The sequence below is a fragment of the Coregonus lavaretus genome (genome assembly GCF_964263955.1).
Source record: "Coregonus lavaretus genome assembly, chromosome: 12".
In the NCBI taxonomy this organism is placed as follows: domain Eukaryota; kingdom Metazoa; phylum Chordata; class Actinopteri; order Salmoniformes; family Salmonidae; genus Coregonus; species Coregonus lavaretus.
The window spans coordinates 27,721,732-27,741,545 of NC_139999.1; the positions used below are offsets into that span (position 1 = coordinate 27,721,732).

At 44.9% G+C, this 19,814-nt stretch overlaps 1 protein-coding gene across 1 annotated transcript in view; it reads right to left on the minus strand.

The window, feature by feature from the left end:
* The window catches only part of LOC311138568 (voltage-gated potassium channel subunit beta-2-like), a 166,807-nt gene that overhangs the window by 119,151 nt on the left and 27,842 nt on the right, over positions 1 to 19,814 (minus strand). The window contains exon 2 of the mRNA XM_084173312.1: positions 11,267 to 11,324. The gene's annotated coding sequence lies outside the window, so the exon portion shown is untranslated. The remainder of the gene's footprint in view (positions 1 to 11,266; positions 11,325 to 19,814) is intronic.

Here is a 19,814-nt window from a genome sequence, read left to right on the forward strand (position 1 = left end):
GTTCAATGTTTCAAGGAATAGACTCAACTTACTTTATTCAGCTAACTAACTATGACGCCATAGCTAACTAGCATGCTAGCATCCAATAACACACAGTTTAGCACCAATACTTGGTTACAACAAACTACCAATAGTGTGTTAACACACTAAACAGATAATTCGTGTCCGTGTCTAGTTCTTTCATAACGCAGCAATAATTAAACGTTGGCTAGCTAGCACAAAGATATTGTATTTAGCTACTACAGTACAGCTAGCTGGTAGTGTTGGCTAGCTAGCAATGGCTGCTGTGTTGACTTTGTTTGAAAAACGGCGTCGCTGCGAACGAATGTAGCTGGCTAAAAGGATATTGTATTTAGTTGCTACCGTTGCTAATAGCTACCCGCCAGCTAGTCCAGGAGGTGAGTTAGCTAGCTAGCTTCGTGCTACACCCGGCACCGCCGAATACAAAAGTAACCTACAATAACTACATACAACAACTACCCACAACAACCCACGATGCCTAGCTACAATACCCAACTACAATCTAAATACATAGTTTAAGCCTTACTCGACAAAGCCCAAGCTATGCATAAAGCCAAACTTACCCGACGCCAGCTGTCTGGGTGGTTTTCTGCAATCAGTAGCTGTAATTAAGTACACTAGCTACTAACTACCTAACGTTAATGCTTCAGATAATGAGGTTAGAAAAACTGCTGAATGGTAGGTAGCTAGCTGGCTTAATTACAGGTACTCTTAAGCGTGAAATAACATTGGAAACAACTATCCACCGTTGCTAAAAGTTACCAGTAGCTACCCGCTAGCTAGCTAGCTCTATCGGTTAATGCTTCAGATAATGAGGTTAGAAAAACAGCTGAATGGTAGGTAGCTAGCTGGCTTAATTACAGGTACTCTTAAGCGTGAAATAACATTGGAAACAACTATCCACCGTTTAGCTACCCGCTAGGTTAGCTAGCCTCGTGCTTACCTACAATATCTAACTACAATACCTACAATCTAAATACATGGTTTAAGCTTTACTCAACACCATATAAGAAGCCAAGCTTACCTCCTGCTAGAGAAAACACAACCTCACCCGACGTGGCACGCAGAGTATCACTTCAGCGAGCAGGCCTTTCTAATTGACCTGGCACGGGTATCTTGGATGGATATTGACCTCATTCCGTCAGTAGAGGATGCCTGGATGTTCTTCAAAACAAAGCATGCCCCATTCAAAAAATGCAGAACTAAGAACAGATATAGCCCCTGGTTTACGCCAGACCTGCCCTTGACCAGCACAAAAACATCCTGTGGCGTACTGCATTAGCATCGAAAAGCCCCCGCGATATGCAACTGTTCAGGGAAGTCAGGAACCAATATACACAATCAGTTAGGAAAGCAAAGGCTAGCTTTTTCAAACAAATGTGCATCCTGTAGCACCAACTCCAAAAAGTTTTGGGACACTGTAAAGTCCATGGAGAATAAGAGCACCTCCTCCCAGCTGCCCACTGCACTGAGACCACCAATAAATCTACGATAATCGAGAATTTCAATAAGCATTTTGCTATGGCTGGCCATGCTTTCCACCTGGCTACCCCTACCCCGGCCACCAGCTCTGCACCCTCCGCTGCAACTTGCCCATGCCCCTCCCCCCGCTTCTCCTTCACCCAAATTCAGATAGCTGATGTCCTGAAAGAGCTGCTAAATCTGGACCTCTACAAATCAGCTGGGCTAGACAATCTGGACCCTTTCTTTCTAAAATTAGCCGCCGAAATTGTCGCAACCCCTATTACTAGCCTGTTCAACCTCTTTCGTATCGTCTGAGATCCCCAGAGATTGGAAAGCTGCCGCGTTCATCCCCCTCTTCAAAGGGGGTGACACTCTATATCCATACTGTTACAGACCTATATCCATCCTGCCCTGCCTTTCGAAAGTATTTGAAGCAATCTGGTTTCCGAGCTGGTCATGGGTGCACCTCAGCCATGCTCAAGGTCCTAAACGATATAATAACCGATCGATAATAGACAGTACTGTGCAGCCGTCTTCATCGACCTGGCCAAGGCTTTTGACTCTGTCAATCACCGCATTCTTATTGGCAGACTAAATAGCCTTGGTTTCTCAAATGACTGCCTCGCCTGGTTCACCAACTACTTCTCAGATCGATTTGACACATTGAACTCTGAGGGCCTGTTGTCTGGACCTCTGGCAGTCTATGGGGGTGCCACAGGGTTCAATTCTCGGGCCGACTCTATTCTCTGTGTATATCAATGATGTCGCACTTGCTGCTGGTGACTCTCAGATCCACCTCTACGCAGACTACACCATTTTGTATACATCTGGCCCTTCATTGGACACTGTGTTAACAAACCTCCAAACAAGCTTCAATGCCATACAACACTCCTTCCGTGGCCTCCAACTGCTCTTAAACGCTAGTAAAACTAAATGCATGCTCTTCAATCGAACGCTGCTTGCACCCGCACGCCCGACTAGAATCACTACTCTCGGAGGGTCTGACTTAGAATATGTGGACAACTACAAATACCTAGGTGTCTGGTTAGACCGTAAACTCTCCTTCCAGACTCACATTAAGCATCTCCAATCCAAAGTTAAATCTAGAATCGACTTCCTATTTCGCAACAAAGCCCTCGTAAAACTTACTATGCTACCAATCCTTGACTTCGGCGATGTCATTTACAAAATAGCCTCCAACACTCTACTCAGCAAATTGGATGTAGTCTATCACAGTGCCATCCGTTTTGTCACCAAAGCCCCATATACTACCACCATTGTGACCTGTACGCTCTCGTTGGCTGGCCCTCACTATATATTCATTGCCAAACCCACTGACTCCAGGTCATCTATAAATCACTGCTAGGCAAATCCCCACCTTATCTTAGCTCATTCGTCACCATAGCAACACCCACCCGTAGTATGCGCTCCAGCAGGTATATCTCACTGGTCATCCCCAAAGCCAACACCTCCTTTGGCCGCCATTCCTTCCAGTTCTCTGCTGCAAATGACTGGAACGAACTGCAAAAATCTCTGAAGCTGGAGACACTTATTTCCCTCACTAACTTTAAGCATCAGTTGTCAGAGCAGCTTACCGATCACTGCACCTGTACACAGAGCCCATCTGTAATTAGCCCACCCAACTACCTCATCCCCATAGTTATTTACATTGTTATTTACTTTGCTCATTTGCACCCCAGTATCTCTATTTGCACATCATCTTCTGCACATCTATTACTCAAGTGTTAATACTAAATTGTAATTATTTTGCACTATGGCCTATTTATTGCCTTACCTCCATAGCTACATTTGCACACACTGTATATAGATTTTCTATTGTGTTATTGACTGTACGTTTTGTTTATTCCATATGTAACTGTGTTTTTTTTTGTTTTTTTTAATCGCACTGCTTTGCTTTATCTTGGCCAGGTCGCAGTTGTAAATGAGAACTTGTTCTCAACTGGCTTACCTGGTTAAATAAAAGGTGAAATGAAAAATAAAAAAATGCAACTCTGTCATTGCTTGTCCATATATAGTGGGGAGAACAAGTATTTGATACTGCTGATTTTGCAGGTTGTCCTATTTACAAATCATGTAGAGGTCTGTAATAATAGGTACACTTCAACTGTGAGAGACGGAAACTAAAACAAAAATCCAGAAAATCACATTTGTATGATTTTTAAGTAATTAATTTGCATTTTATTGCATGACATAAGTATTTGATCACCTACCAACCAGTAAGAATTCCAGCTCTCACAGACCTGTTAGTTTTTCTTTAAGAAGCCCTACTGTTCTCCACTCATTACCTGTATTAACTGCACCTGTTTGAACTCGTTACCTGTATACAAAGACACCTGTCCACACACTCAATCAAACAGACTCCAACCTCTCCACAATGGCCAAGACCAGAGAGCTGTGTAAGGACATCAGGGATAAAATTGTAGACCTACACAAGGCTTGGATGGGCTACAGGACAATAGGCAAGCAGCTTGGTGAGAAGGCAACAACTGTTGGCGCAATTATTAGAAAATGGAAGAAGTTCAAGATGACGGTCAATCACCCTCAGTCTGGGGCTCCATGCAAGATCTCACCTCGTGGGGCATCAATGATCATGAGGAAGGTGAGGGATCAGCCCAGAATTACACGGCAGGACCTGGTCAATGACCTGAAGAGAGCTGGAACCACAGTCTCAAAGAAAACCATTAGTAACACACTAACATGGATTAAAATCCTGCAGCGCACGCAAGGTCCCCCTGCTCAAGCCAGCGCATGTCCACAAGTTTGCCAATGACCATCTGGATGATCCAGAGGAGGAATGGGAGAAGGTCATGTGGTCTGATGAGACAAAAATAGAGCTTTTTGGTCTAAACTCCACTCGCTGTGTTTGGAGGAAGAAGAGGGATGAGTACAACCCCAAGAACACCATCCCAACCGTGAAGCATGGAGGTGGAAACATCATTCTTTGGGGATACTTTTCTGCAAAGGGGACAGGACGACTGCACCGTATTGAGGGGAGGATGGATGGGGCCATGATTCGCGAGATCTTGGCCAACAACCTCCTTCCCTCAGTAAGAGCATTGAAGATGGGTCGTGGCTGGGTCTTCCAGCATGACAACGACCCGAAACACAGCCAGGGCAACTAAGGAGTGGCTCCGTAAGAAGCATCTCAAGGTCCTGGAGTGGCCTAGCCAGTCTCCAGACCTGAACCCAATAGAAAATCTTTGGAGGGAGCTGAAAGTCCGTACTGCCCAGCGACAGCCCCGAAACCTGAAGGATCTGGAGAAGGTCTGTATGGAAGAGTGGGCCAAAATCCTTGCTGCAGTGTGTGCAAACCTGGTCAAGACCTACAGGAAACATATGATCTCTGTAATTGCAAACAAAGGTTTCTGTACCAAATATTAAGTTCTGCTTTTCTGATGTATCAAATACTTATGTCATGCAATAAAATGCAAATTAATTACTTAAAAATCATACAATGTCATTTTCTGGATTTTAGTTTTAGATTCCGTCTCTCACAGTTGAAGTGTACCTATGATAAAAATTACAGACCTCTACATACTTTGTAAGTAGGAAAACCTGCAAAATCGGCAGTGTATCAATAACTTGTTCTCCCTACTGTATGTATATATTCTTAAATTCCATTCCTTACTTAGATTTGTGTGTATTGGGTATATGTTGTGAAATTGTTAGATATTACTGCACTTGTCGGAGCTAGAAGCACAAGCATTTCGCTACACCCGCAATAACATCGGCTAAACACGTGTAAGTGACAAATAAAACTTAAGATAAGTTGAAAGAAAAAAGAAACCTGCACACTGCTTTTGCTAGTATCACTTTTTTATTGAAGCTTACGTGTCAGCCTCTCGGCCTTCGTCAGAGCTTATTGCTCTACAAAACGAATTAAACTATTTTTGGAATAATAATAATAATAATAATAATAATAATAATAAATGACACTTCTATTGTGCATTTCACAATCTCAAAGCGCATCAAAAGCAAAAAACAAACAAGCAACACATCCTGAGTAGCCTAGCTATAGTTGGCTAGGTCAACCAATAGAGGCCAAGTCTTTGAGTGCATGCATCCTCCAAAAAGATAGAGGGACAGTTCATGGCTTGATCAGAGAAAGGGGGACAGTTCATGGCTTGATCAGAGAAAGGTGGACAGTTCATGGCTTGATCAGAGAAAGGTGGACAGTTCATGGCTTGATCAGAGAAAGGGGGACAGTTCATGGCTTGATCAGAGAAAGGTGGACAGTTCATGGCTTGATCAGAGAAAGGTGGACAGTTCATGGCTTGATCAGAGAAAGGTGGTCAGGAAGATGGAGTCTTGTGATGATCTAGTAGAGGGCTATTCTGGGAGTCATGTAGCCACTGCACTTCTCCTTCACAATGTATGTCACCCACTTGGGTGATGCCTCAGCAGCTCTGGGCGCCAGAAAGCTCACCACACACAGTTCAGAGTAGTAGCCAGTAGTCCTCATTACGAGCCCTCTGCCTCAGCACTGCATTCCTCTACTGCATCTCCCATTCTTCTCAAGCTTCAGGTGACTCTTCAATTTATACATGTGTAGGCTTACGGTACACTCAAGTTTACTCTAAATACGTCGTTCTAAATGCTAGCTACTTAGCTAATGTTAGCCCAAAACAACACAAAAAGGTCACTGGGTGGGGCAACAGACAATCCTTTCCGGTTCATATGAAGCCTCAACTGATCCTTAAGACAACTCGAAAGAAGACGTGTTCCGACTGTGAAAAATCATTTAGAATGGTCATCCTCCTTAGAATTATAAGTCAGAAAATCTGGCATCATCCTAGAGCTCCGACTTCTTCGACCTGAAGATCACCGACGTCTCGATTTTTCCCAGTCGGAGCTCGTTTAGTTTCCCAATTCCCAGTTGTCTTGAACGCACCAAAAGTAGTACGTTTTGGCCATGGCATACTGCATACTTCTTACTAAACAGTATGTGCTAAATAGTACCTAATACGATTAGTACACAGTATGCGGTTTAAATAAGTAGTCCGAAATCTGGCTTGCCTACACGGCCAGTGTCTATTTATAGGTCATTGTATAGACCTCAGATTGCCGCAGGGAGTGACATGCTGTAGCTTTTGTGTATCACTGCATGTGCTGGAGCCAACTGGAGGCCCTGCAGCTAAACAACATCCATTAGTCAGAGTTGAGGGATGCGTGGCAACACGGGCAAACACACACGGCAGTGATATGAACCAGGCATCTGCTCTGTACATATCGCCTTTATCCCTCAGGGGTATTGAGAGAACCTCAACCCCCTATTGATACAGAGCAATGCACTACACTACCCAGGGCCAGCACAGAGAAGACTGACACAGAGAGAGCAGGGGCCATATGTTTCTAGCGTCTCAGAGTAGGAGGGCTGATTTAGGAACAGTTTTTATTTTTAGATCACAATGATTACCCAAAGAGCACACATACACTTGTGGTCAAAAGTTTTAAGAATGACAAATATTAATTTTCACAAAGTCTGCTGCCTCAGTTTTGATGTCAATTTGCATATACTCCAGAATGTTATGAAGAGTGATCAGATTAATTGCAATTAATTGCAAAGTCCCTCTTTGCCATGAAAATGAACTTAATCCCCAAAAAACATTTCCACTGCATTTCAGCCCTGCCACAAAAGGACCAGCTGACATCATGTCAGTGATTCTCTTGTTAACACAGATGAGAGTGTTGACGAGGACAAGGCTGGAGATCACTCTGTCATGCTGATTGAGTTAGAATAACAGACTGGAAGCTTTAAAAGGAGGGTGGTGCTTGAAATCATTGTTCTTCCTCTGTTAAGCATGGTTACCTGCAAGGAAACGTGCCTTCATCATTGCTTTGCACAAAAAGGGCTTCACAGGCAAGGATATTGCTGCTAGTAACATTGCACCTAAATCAACCATTTATCGGATCATCAAGAACTTCAAGGAGAGAGACTCAATTGTTGTGAAGAAGGCTTCAGGGCGCCCAAGAAAGTCCAGCAAGCACCAGGACCGTCTCCTAAAGTTGATTCAGCTGCGGGATCTGCACCACCAGTGCAGAGCTTGCCCAGGAATGGCATCAGGCAGGTGTGAGTGCATCTGCACGCACAGTGAGGCGAAGACTTTTGGAGGATGGCCTGGTGTCAAGGGCAGCGAGGAAGCCACTTCTCTCCAGGAAAAACATCAGGGACAGACTGCTGAGGACTGGGGTAAAGTCATTTTCTCTGATGAATCCCCTTTCCGATTGTTTGGGGCATCCAGAAAAAAGGTTGTCCGGAGAAGACAAGGTGAACGCTACCATCAGTCCTGTGTCATGCCAACAGTAAAGCATCCTGAGACCATTCGTGTGGGGTTGCTTCTCAGCCAAGGGAGTGGGCTCACTCACAATGTTGCCTAAGAACACAGCCATGAATAAAGAATGGTACCAACACATCCTCCGAGAGCAACTTCTCCCAACCATCCAAGAACAGTTTGGTGACGAACAATGCCTTTTCCAGCATGATGGAGCACCTTGCCATAAGGCAAAAGTGATAACTAAGTGGCTCGGGGAACAAAACATAGACATTTTGGGTCCATGGCCAGGTAACTCCCCAGACCTTAATCCCATTGAGAACTTTTGGTCAATCCTCAAGAGGCGGGTGGACAAACAAAAACCCACAAATTCTGACAAACTCCAAGCATTGATTCTGCAAGAATGGGCTGCCATCAGTCAGGATGTGGCCCAGAAGTTAATTGACAGCATGCCAGGGCGGATTGCAGAGGTCTTGAAAAAGAAGGGTCAACGCTGTAAATATTGACTCTTTGCATAAACGTAATGTAATTGTCAATAAAAGCCTTTGACACTTATGGAATGCTTGTAATTATACTTCAGTATACCATAGTAACATCTGACAAAAATATCTAAAAAACACTGAAGCTGCAAATTTGTGAAGACCAATACTTGTGTCATTCTCAAAACTTTTGACCACGACTGTACAGTAGTGTGAAGATTCAGACTGTGCAAGTCCCTCTACAGCCCACACTGAGCTGTTCTAATCAATCTGAAGCCACCGCGTCAGGAGCAGAAATGTCCCTTATAACTCACCCATCACAAAACACCATTGTCACATAAGTAACGTATGAGTCTCTCCCACACCTCACAGCGCTAGATCATCATTCAGTGTCACACATAAAATATTGCCTAGCATTCGTACTTCAGCTGGCAGGACCAGCACACGCTGTACAGAGAAGTACCACAGTGTACAAAGTATACTGTACACTACACACACACACACACATATATCAGAATTCACATGGCTTTTATATACTGTTGTCAATAGTCTAATTCACAAATCACTTAGGCTATTATGCGAATTTATTCATATGGCCTATTAGTCAGAAAGTACCTACTATTGGATCCCAAGTCGAACATTGCATAATGTTCCATCACTTTCTGCATTGGAACAGACAAGTTAGTCATCGTCACATGTGAAGAAGATGGGTGGTAAATTCTGAGAATGAATGTCATTTCTGTGACTTGTGAAAGTACTAGAGGAAGTGTGGAGAGATGACTGCTGTGTGCAGGGCCGGGCCAGGCTCTGCTGCAGTGCGATACAGCTAGGCCCCCTGTGAGGTGTGAACACTTCCAATTCTGATCAGCTCCGTCAGTGTCTGAGTGAGAGGGGGTGGTTGAGATTACTACACCATCCCAGAAAACCACAGCCACATTAAATATCAGAATGTCTTTACCAGGGAGGTCATTCATATGGCAATTGGCCATGCAGAGCCTCTACATTCTCATTAAGAGTTCAGTCTGTGACAATTAAATTCTGAAAAGTGTGTTAGAAATTAATCTGAACTGAGATAAAAAATATATATATATATATTTACAATTGCTCAAGGTTAAATTTGGCCTTACCTTGCATGACTTGTTTCAGTCAGGACAAGGTGCCAAAAACGTTGAGTGGAGCTGAGCCCATCCAGCAGTTAAGTCTACACTAAGCACTTTATCCCTGGGAATCAATTAAGCGTTTTATTAGCCACTACATCCTCCTGCATCCACCACCACTGTATGGCTATAATTTAGAGCTTGGGACACTGCCAAGGGTGATTTTAAAACCTATGAAGACAGAGTCCTGCCACACAGCATGGAGTGTGAGGCACTGGCACAGCATTATGATGACAAACAGCAGTAAGGGCACTCTAGGCCGTTCACAGGGACCAAACCCTACAGCAAATCTAGCACGACTAGAAGGCGCATTCTGTTGAAACTGGATGAAGCAATGTAATCAATAGGCCTAGTATCATAGGCCTAGTATTTTAGTCAGTCAAATTCATAGCAAGCATAACACAGCCTAGCTATATCCTCAGTTTGAAGAACACCAGGAGGAAGCTTTGGAAAGAGGCAGCCAGACAGAGTCCTCTGGGGAAGCCGTTCTCTTCTGGCCGTGTGGTCTCCGTTTCCTGGGAAACAACAAACAGTATCATCACAGAGCCAAACCAGTGTGAAGCTGTCTGTCGCCCTCTGGAAGAACACAGTAAAACACATCACACTAATCCAACAGAGCTGGAACCGAGCTGAGGCTAGCTAGGGGAATCCTCAGTGAGGACTGAGAAAAGTCAAGTGCAGGTCATAGTGAGAAAGATACCACTCGCCAAATCACCTATAATTTGGGTGACCAATATGATGTAAGACAGAGCTGTCTTGTTAAGATGTACTGGTTAAGATACACAGAAGACAGTAAGCAGCACTGACAGAGCAAGAGGGTCATTGAGTTGCATTAAGTCAGCTGTGTAATTGTCAAGGTATACAGCTCTGCTGAACACTGTGAATCACTTTAGAGTACATGTTACATCTAAGATGGACATATAAACCCCTCCCACAGTGGATTCCCATTATGACTACTGTGCATCACAGCCACAGAGGGCTGAGGAAGAGAATACACCTGCTGGGCAGATGTGACTATACACAGACATTCTCACACCTGCCTTGCTCTCATTTCTCTGCTGCTGCTGGCTACCTGCAACAACTTACTGCACCAAACCCCTGCAGCCAGCCTCTCCTCTCCTGCGCTGCTGAACCCAGCCTTGGACAAGAGCCCAGAGCTCAGAGGCAGCCTCAGTGCCACTGTCCGCTGCTACAGCCCCAGCATGAGTACAGCATACACAAGGTGATGGAATAACACACAGCCAGCCTCCCACAGCCAACTGTCACAACCTTTGGACTACAAACATCACAACATTAGAAAAACAGGTTATTTACATGTCTTGCTGGGGTGTGATGCATAAAGTTGACATTGTCTGCAACAGATGGGCACTGCAGCACTGACAGGAGCAGGTAAGGGTTCGGGCTCAAAACTCACCACTCAGTACAGACTGTGCGTTTGTGTCGTGTGTGTACCGCAAAGCTATTTTAAGGTGGTTCTCTATAAATCTGACAGCATGGCCAGTCCCCAGGATTAATTTAAGAGGACAGGTCATGCATAAAACATGAGACACAGACAGAGAGAGAGTGGGGAGACCGAGCAGAAATACACCCAGTGTAATATGGTATGCACAGATGCCTCTCAGTGAAGCAAGAGCAACAAACCAGTGGATCGACAGATATAGGAGGAGGCACAGACACAGTGAGTGAGGTATAAACAAAGACTAGATCCATACAATGCTAAATACTGCTGAATTGTATGTCATCTGCTCTGTGCTACAAGCACACACACTGCGGAAGGAGATAAGAGAAAGGGAGAGAGATGCTGGAGAGCGGAGCCTCAGCCCCAGCCATGATGCTCTAGTCTAACACTTACCTCTGCTCAGTGGCGCTGGCTATTGCTGACGCAGCGATTTGATCCTCCTGACGCAGGGCTGGGATGGAGGTAGAGCAGAGCAGGGATGGTACAGCCAGATTCCAAGAAGAAAAAAAACAGAGAGACGAGAGAAGAGTGAGGAGGATTGAGACAGGACTCGTGGATGGCTCCCCTCTAGTATGCGATCCTGTGTCAGTGGTTGTGTATCTGAGTGACGGAGAGAATGAGCATGGGTGTCTGAGCATGAGACAGTTAGAAAGAGAGACAGGTAGGGATAGAGAGAGAAAGAAAGAGAGAGGGAGAGACAGAATGAATGTGTGTGTGTGATGAGTGAACCTTGAGAGTCAGTGAGAACAGATGCATTAAAAGGCACTCCCCCCCCCCCCGCACCGCACACCTCCCTTTGCACTGTCAGCGGCACTAGAGTAAGCATGCAGAGGAACAGAGGGAGAGAGCAAAAAATAGAGGGAAGCAGGAATTGGCTTTGTCCAGTATTAATTAATTAAAGCGATGATTGGAGAGAATGGAGACAATGGCAGGGAACCATTTTCTCAGAGACGAGGGCAAGGCTTGTATCTAATCACTGAAGCACAAAAAAGCCTTTGAGTGGGTTAAAAGCCTGGCTGACGCTATATTATTATTTCCCTTTTTCCATAGAGAGAAAAAAGAGCAAACACAGCAATTAGGCTACACAATCTGACTGCCTTTCCTCTCAATGCATTACATGAAATCTTGTATTAGACGGAGTACAAGGGCTGCAAACTGAAATGGAGTTGTGCATTTCATTTGCTACACAATCCTTTTTCGCATGTGGGTTAGGGGATGGTGCTAGGCGCAATTAAGTTAATGCCTGTTCAACGTTGGTCTGACCAATCAGAATCTATGCTTCAAGATTGTTTTGATCACGCGGACTGGGAAAAGTTCCGGGTCGCCTCAGAGAATATTAGAGGTATACTCTGACTCAATGACTGGGTTCATCAGAAAGTGCAAGGACGATGTTGTTCCCACTGTGACAATTAGAACTTATCCACACCAAAAACTGTGGATAAATTGCAGCATTCGCACAAAACTGAAAGCGCGAACAACCGCATTTAACCATGGCAAGGTGACTGGGAACATGGACGTCTACAAACAGACCAGCTATGACATCTGTAAGGCAATCAAAGAGGTAAAACAACAGTACAGGGACAAAGTGGAGTCAATTCAACAGCTCAGAAAACCAATGCGTATTTGGCAGGGACTCCAGACAATCACGGATTATAAAGAGAAAGCCAGCCACGTCGCAGACACCGATGCCTCGCTCCCGGATAAGCTAAACACCTTCGCCCGCTTCGAGGAAAACATTGAGCCGCTGACACGGGCCTCCTCCGCTCACGAGGACTGTGTGCCTTTGTTCTCCGTGGCCGGTGTGAGTAAGTCATTTAAGTGTGTTAACCTCGCAAGGCTGCAGAGGGCATCACAAGCTGCATCCTCAGAGCATGTGCAGCCCAGCTGGCTGGAGTGTTTACAGACATATTCAATCTCTCCATACCCCAGTCTGTTGTTCCCACTTGCTTCAAGATGTCCACCATTGTTCTTGTACCCAAGAATGCGAAGGTAACTGAACTAAATGACTATCGCCCCATAGCACTCACTTCTCATCATATGAAGTGCTTTGAGAGAGGCCAGTTAAGGACCATATCATCTCCACCTTACACGACACCGTAGACCTACTACAATTTGCATTCCACCCCAACAGATCCACGGACTACGCAATCGCAATTACACTGCCCTATCCCACCTTGACAAGAGAAATACCTACATAAGAATCCTGTTAATCAACTACATAGTTCCCTCCAAGCTCATCACTAAGCTCAGGGCCATTGGTCTGAACCCCTCCCTGTGTAACTGGGTTCTGGACTTCCTGACAGGCCGACCCCAAGTGGTGAAGGTAGGCAACAACACCTCCGCCACGCTGATCCTCAACACAGGGGCCCCACTGGGGTGCGTGCTCAGCCCCCTCCTGCACTCCCTGTTCACCCATGACTGCATGGCCACGCACGTATCCAACTCAATCATCATGTTTGCTGATGAAAACAGTGGTAGGCATGATTACCAACAATGACGAGACAGCCTACAGGGAGGAAGTGAGAGCCCTGGCGGAGCGGTGCCATGAAAATAAACTCTTCCTCAACAAAACGAAGGAGCTGATCGTGGACTACAGGAGACAGCAAAGAGAGCATGCCCCCATCCACCGATGGGGTTGCAGTTTAGAGGGTCAAAAGCTTCAAGTTCCTCGGCCTGCGCGTAACTGACACCCTGAAATGGTCCCTTCACATAGACAGTGTGGTAAAGGCGGCGCAACAGCTCTGAGAAATTCATCTTGGCCCCTAAGACCCTTACGAACTTACAGATGCACCATTGAGAGCATCCTGTCGGCTGGATCAGCGCCTGGTACGGCAACTGCACCGTCCGCAACTACAGGGCTCTCCAGAGGGTGGTGCGGTCAGCCCAACGCATCAGGGGCACACGGCATGCCCTCCAGGACATTTACAGCACCAGGTGTCACAGGAAGGCCAAGAAGATCATCAAGGACCCCAGGCGCCACAGCCTGTTCACCCAGCTACCATCTAGAAGGTGGAGACCCCAGGTGCATCAAAGCTGTGACCGAGAGACTGATAAAAAGCTTCTATCTCCAGGCCATCAGACTGTTAAAACAGTCACCACTAGGGCTGTTGCGGTGACCGTATTACCGCCACACCGGCGGTCACGAGTCATGAAGGCAGTCAAATTCCAAGTGACCGTTTAGTCACGGTAATTAGGCTTTTCCAAGCTCGGATGCTGCTGATGGTCATTAGTAGCCTACCAAACTTGCTAACTGCCTGGTACTCAGCACTATTGTCCCTCTAATCACTCTGACATCAATGCAAATGTAATGGGAAATCTAATCAAACACTTGATGAGAGCCCATGAGCTCACGTTGCGCAACATTTCTATAGGCAATGCAATTGCGTGAGAAAACAGAGTGATGGCCTCTATTAAAAAGAGGATCCATCAGCTTTCTATAGGCTTGGCCTACTATATTTATTTCTCAACTTTCCTAATATTAAGCACTTTGCTTATCTTTACAACAGGAGTATAGCCCACCTGGCTGGCATGAAAATGAACCATGGCAAAAGCGTTCGCCAGTCGCTATTTAAGTGCATAGATGACATGGTCTTTTTTCCCGCTGCCCCTATTTCGAGACAGGTGCATGATAATGGTCCATTCTAAATCAAAATTAATTTCACACATCTATTATTTAGTATATGTAAAGACAAGATTAAATCAAGAATTGTCTGATGGGTGACAATATTGTGAATTATATATTATCACTTGTGAATGATGCCCAGCATAAGTCATAGTCGCACACCTCATGTAGCCTAGCCCATAGGCCTATATGTTTTGATAAGGTTTGTATCACAACTAAAGTAGCCAAATAACGTCTTAAAATTAAGCACATTAATCTGCTTTACAAGGGGTGTAGAGCCTAACTGCATTTGCGGTCACTTTTGATAATGGTGTTTTCCCGCTAATGGAACATTCGCGCTTATTGCCTACTGCCATGTATGCGTTGCTGTGCTTATGTGAAGAAATAGCCTAATAGTTTATAAAAAATGTAGGCTAAATGTTCTGATCTGTTGCGTCCTCCACATTGCGTAAAACAGTTTTTTTTAATGCTAGTGGTTGTATTAATTTGGGATCTATCGCATCCCACAACTGTCCCAGACTATGTTTGGAATATTTATTTATCGCACAGAATAGGTCAACTTTTGTACTATGGGGGATAGTAGATTGACATAGGCTAATACTTTTGCTGTTCGTTAGGCCTTCTCATCTTGTTGGCTTACGAAAAGTAAACGCGCACAGTTGCGTCCCCGATGTGTCTCTTCACTTGTAGCCTGTGAGAAAGACCCGATCACGTGATGGAGAGCCATGTGAGTGAGAGGTGCTTCGGAGCGCGCAGCACTCAGGGAGAAGGGCACAACGCAGCATTCCGGGCCAATGGCACAACGGCCACAAAAGGCATGCATTATGGCCACACAAAGGGGATGCCGCCATGAAATTCGAGGCATTATCAAGTGCTTGTCAAATTGTGAATGAGAGACTGATTAAGTGTGTACAGCCTGAGCAATAAAACAAAGCAGAGCTCTTCAAGCAACATTTTTCAAATCATTAGAGTCGCATGATGCAGCCTTACAATGTAAAGAAAATCTAAACATATAGCCCAACGTTTGTAGAACTAACTGTAAGTCGCTCTGGATAACAACTAAAGTTACATTAATAACTCTAAATTAAGCATATAGGTGTAACTATTTATTTGTTAACAGCTCCACACAGAATAGATGCATGTGCGCACACCCTCAAATCGTTTGAGAAAATATAATTTCTATTTTATTCAGCTTTGTTCAATTGTATTCTTCATACTATAAAATAATATAAAACAATGCCACGGAATTCTAAGCAAATCTTGTTTGCTAAATGAACTAGTGTAGCCCACAACCATTTGGCATAGCCAGATCAGGACCTAACATAAGGACAACTCAGAGTCTGCTATTCTGAAATAGACTACATTTTCTTCATATCATGCTTCTTTAGACCGGTTTAAAATAAACAATGGATTTATAGTGAAGGTGTAGGCTATATTACATGGATTTAGACTTTTTTAAATGTAGATGTTCCAAAGGTCTGCATCAGTGCTGCATCAGTGCCTTGTAGGCTGTGTGTGGAAGCCAGGAGATGCTAAATGCGTTTATGTTAATTAACAGTAAATTACCGTGAGACCGGCAGATATTTGCTTGACAATCACCGGCGGAGGAAATTTTGTGACCACCAAAGCTCTAGTCACCACTAGCTGGCCTCCACCCAGTACCCTGCCCTGAACCTTAGTCACTGTTACTAATAATAATAATAATAATAATAATAATAATAATAATAATAAGCCATTTAGCAGACGCTTTTATCCAAAGCGACTTACAGTCATGCGTGCATAATTTTTTTTTGTGAATGGGTGGTCCCGGGGATCGAACCCACTACCTTGGCGTTACAAGCGCCGTGCTCTACCAGCTGAGCTACAGAGGACCACTAGCCGGCTAAGACCTGGTACGCCAACCTTCACATTAGACACTGCTTTGCCCTATGTACAGTACATAGTTATTGAACACTGGCCACTTTAACAAATGTTTACATACTGTTTTACACATTTGTATACACTATTCTAGTCATCGCTCATCATATACAGTGGGGAGAACAAGTATTTGATAACCTGCAAAATCGGCAGTGTTTCTTACTTACAAAGCATGTAGACGTATGTAATGTTTATCATAGGTACACTTCAACTGTGAGAGACGGAATCTAAAACAAAAATCCAGAAAATCACATTGTATGATTTTTAAGTAATTAATTTGCATTTTATTGCATGACATAAGTATTTGATACATCAGAAAAGCAGAACTTAATATTTGGTACAAAAACCTGTTTGCAATTACAGAGATCATACGTTTCCTGTAGGTCTTGACCAGGTTTGCACACACTGCAGCAGGGATATTGGCTCCCTCCAAAGATTTTCTATTGGGTTCAGGTCTGGAGACTGGCTAGGCCACTCCAGGACCTTGAGATGCTTCTTACGGAGCCACTCCTTAGTTGCCCTGGCTGTGTGTTTCGGGTCGTTGTCATGCTGGAAGACCCAGCCACGACCCATCTTCAATGCTCTTACTGAGGGAAGGAGGTTGTTGGCCAAGATCTCGCGATACATGGCCCCATCCATCCTCCCCTCAATACGGTGCAGTCGTCCTGTCCCCTTTGCAGAAAAGCATCCCCAAAGAATGATGTTTCCACCTCCATGCTTCACGGTTGGGATTGTGTTCTTGGGGTTGTACTCATCCTTCTTCTTCCTCCAAACACGGCGAGTGGAGTTTAGACCAAAAAGCTCTATTTTTGTCTCAGACCACATGACCTTCTCCCATTCCTCCTCTGGATCATCCAGATGGTCATTGGCAAACTTCAGACGGGCCTGGACATTCGCTGGCTTGAGCAGGGGGACCTTGCGTGCGCTGCAGGATTTTAATCCATGACGGCGTAGTGTGTTACTAATGGTTTTCTTTGAGACTGTGGTCCCAGCTCTCTTCAGGTCATTGACCAGGTCTTGCCGTGTAGTTCTGGGCTGATCCCTCACCTTCCTCATGATCATTGATGCCCCACGAGGTGGGATCTTGCATGGAGCCCCAGACCGAGGGTGATTGACCGTCATCTTGAACTACTTCCATTTTCTAATAATTGCGCCAACAGTTGTTGCCTTCTCACCAAGCTGCTTGCCTATTGTGCTGTAGCCCATCCCAGCCTTGTGCAGGTCTACAATTTTATCCCTGATGTCCTTACACAGCTCTCTGGTCTTGGCCATTGTGGAGAGGTTGGAGTCTGTTTGATTGAGTGTGTGAACAGGTGTCTTTTATACAGGTAACGAGTTCAAACAGGTGCAGTTAATACAGGTAATGAGTGGAGAACAGGAGGGCTTCTTAAAGAAAAACTAACAGGTCTGTGAGAGCCGGAATTCTTACTGGTTCGTAGGTGATCAAATACTTATGTCATGCAATAAAATGCAAATTAATTACTTAAAAATCATACAATGTGATTTTCTGGATTTTTGTTTTAGATTCCGTCTCTCACAGTTGAAGTGTACCTATGATAAAAATTACAAACCTCTACATGCTTTGAAAGTAGGAAAACCTGCAAAATCGGCAGTGTATCAAATACTTGTTCTCCCCACTGTATAACTACGTCTGTACACACCTTTTCTATTCATATACTGTCCGAACACACACAATATATACAAAAGTATGTGGACACCCCTTCAAATTGGTGGAGTCAGCTATTTCAGCCACACCCTTTGCTGACAGGTGTATAAAATAGAGCACACAGCCATGCAATCTCCATAGACAAACACTGGCAGTAGAATGGCCTTACTGAAGAGCTCAGTGACTTTGAACACGGCACCATCATAGGATGCCACCTTTCCAACAAGTCAGTTCGTCAAATTTCTGCCCTGCTAAAGCTGTCCAGGTCAACTGTAAGTGCTGATATTGTGAAGTGGCAACGTCTAGGAGCAACAACAGCTCAAACGCAAAGTGGTAGGCCAAACAAGCTCACAGAACGGGACTGCCGAGTGCTGAAGCACGTCAAAATAGTCTGTCCTCGGTTGCAACACTCACTACAGAGTTCCAAACTGCACCTGGAAGCAATGTCAGCACAATAACTGTTCGTCGGGAGCAGCCGCACACAAGCCTAAGATCACCATGCGCAATGCCAAGCGTCGGCTGGAGTGGTGTAAAGCTCGCTGCCATTGGACTCTGGAGCAGTGGAAAAGCGTTCTCTGGTGTGATGAATCACGCTTCACCATCTGGCAGTCCGACGGACAAATCTGGGTTTGGCGGATGCCAGGACAACACTACCTGCCCCAATGCATAGTGCCAACTAAAGTTTGGTGGAAGAAAAATAATGGTCTGGGGCTGTTTTTCATGGTTTAGGCTAGGCCCATTAGTCTCAGTGAAGGGAAATCCTAATGCTACAGCATAGAATGATATTCTAGACGATTCTGTGCTTCCAACTTTGTGGCAACAATTTGGGGAATGCCCTTTCCTGTTTCAGCATGAAAATGCCCCCGTGCACAAAGCGAGGTTCATACAGAAATGGTTTGTTGTGATCGGTGTGGAAGAACTTGACTGGCCTGCACAGACCTCTGACCTCAACCCCATCGAACACCTTTGGGATGAATTGGAACACCGACTGCGAGTCAGGCCTAATCGCCCAACATCAGTGCCTAACCTCACTAATGCTATTGTGGCTGAATGGAAGCAAGTCCCCGCAGCAATGTTCCACCATCTAGTGGAAAGCCTTCCCAGAAGAGTGGAGGCTGTTATAGCAGCAAAGGGGGGACCAACTCCATATTAATGCCCATGATTTTGGAATGAGATGTTTGACGAGCAGGTGTCCACATACTTTTGGTATATTAGGTACACCCATCTAGTACCATGTCGAACCCTCCTTTACCTACAGAACAGCCCGAATTCTTCGGGGCATGGATTCTACAAGTCGGACACGTTCCACAAGCAGGATGGATCCATGGACTCATGCTGCCTACGCCAAATCCTGACTCCGCGATCAGCATAACGCAACAGTAACGGGGGATTTGTCGGACTAGGCGTTGATTTTCCAGAGCAGGTGTTCATGTTTTCTACACTCAGTGTATATATACACCGAGTATACCAAACATTAGGAACACCTTCCTAATATTGAGTTTCACCCCCCCGCCCCTACCCTCAGAACAGCCTCAATTCATTAGGGCATGGACTCTACGAGGTGTCTAAAGCGTTCCACAGGGATGCTGGCCCATGTTGACTCCAATGCTTCCCACAGTTGTTTCAAGTGTAAAACCCAGCAGCATTCAGTTCTTGACACAAACCGGTGTGCCTGGCACCTACTACCATATCCTGATACTAGGCACTTAAATATTTTGTGTCACCCTCTGAATGGC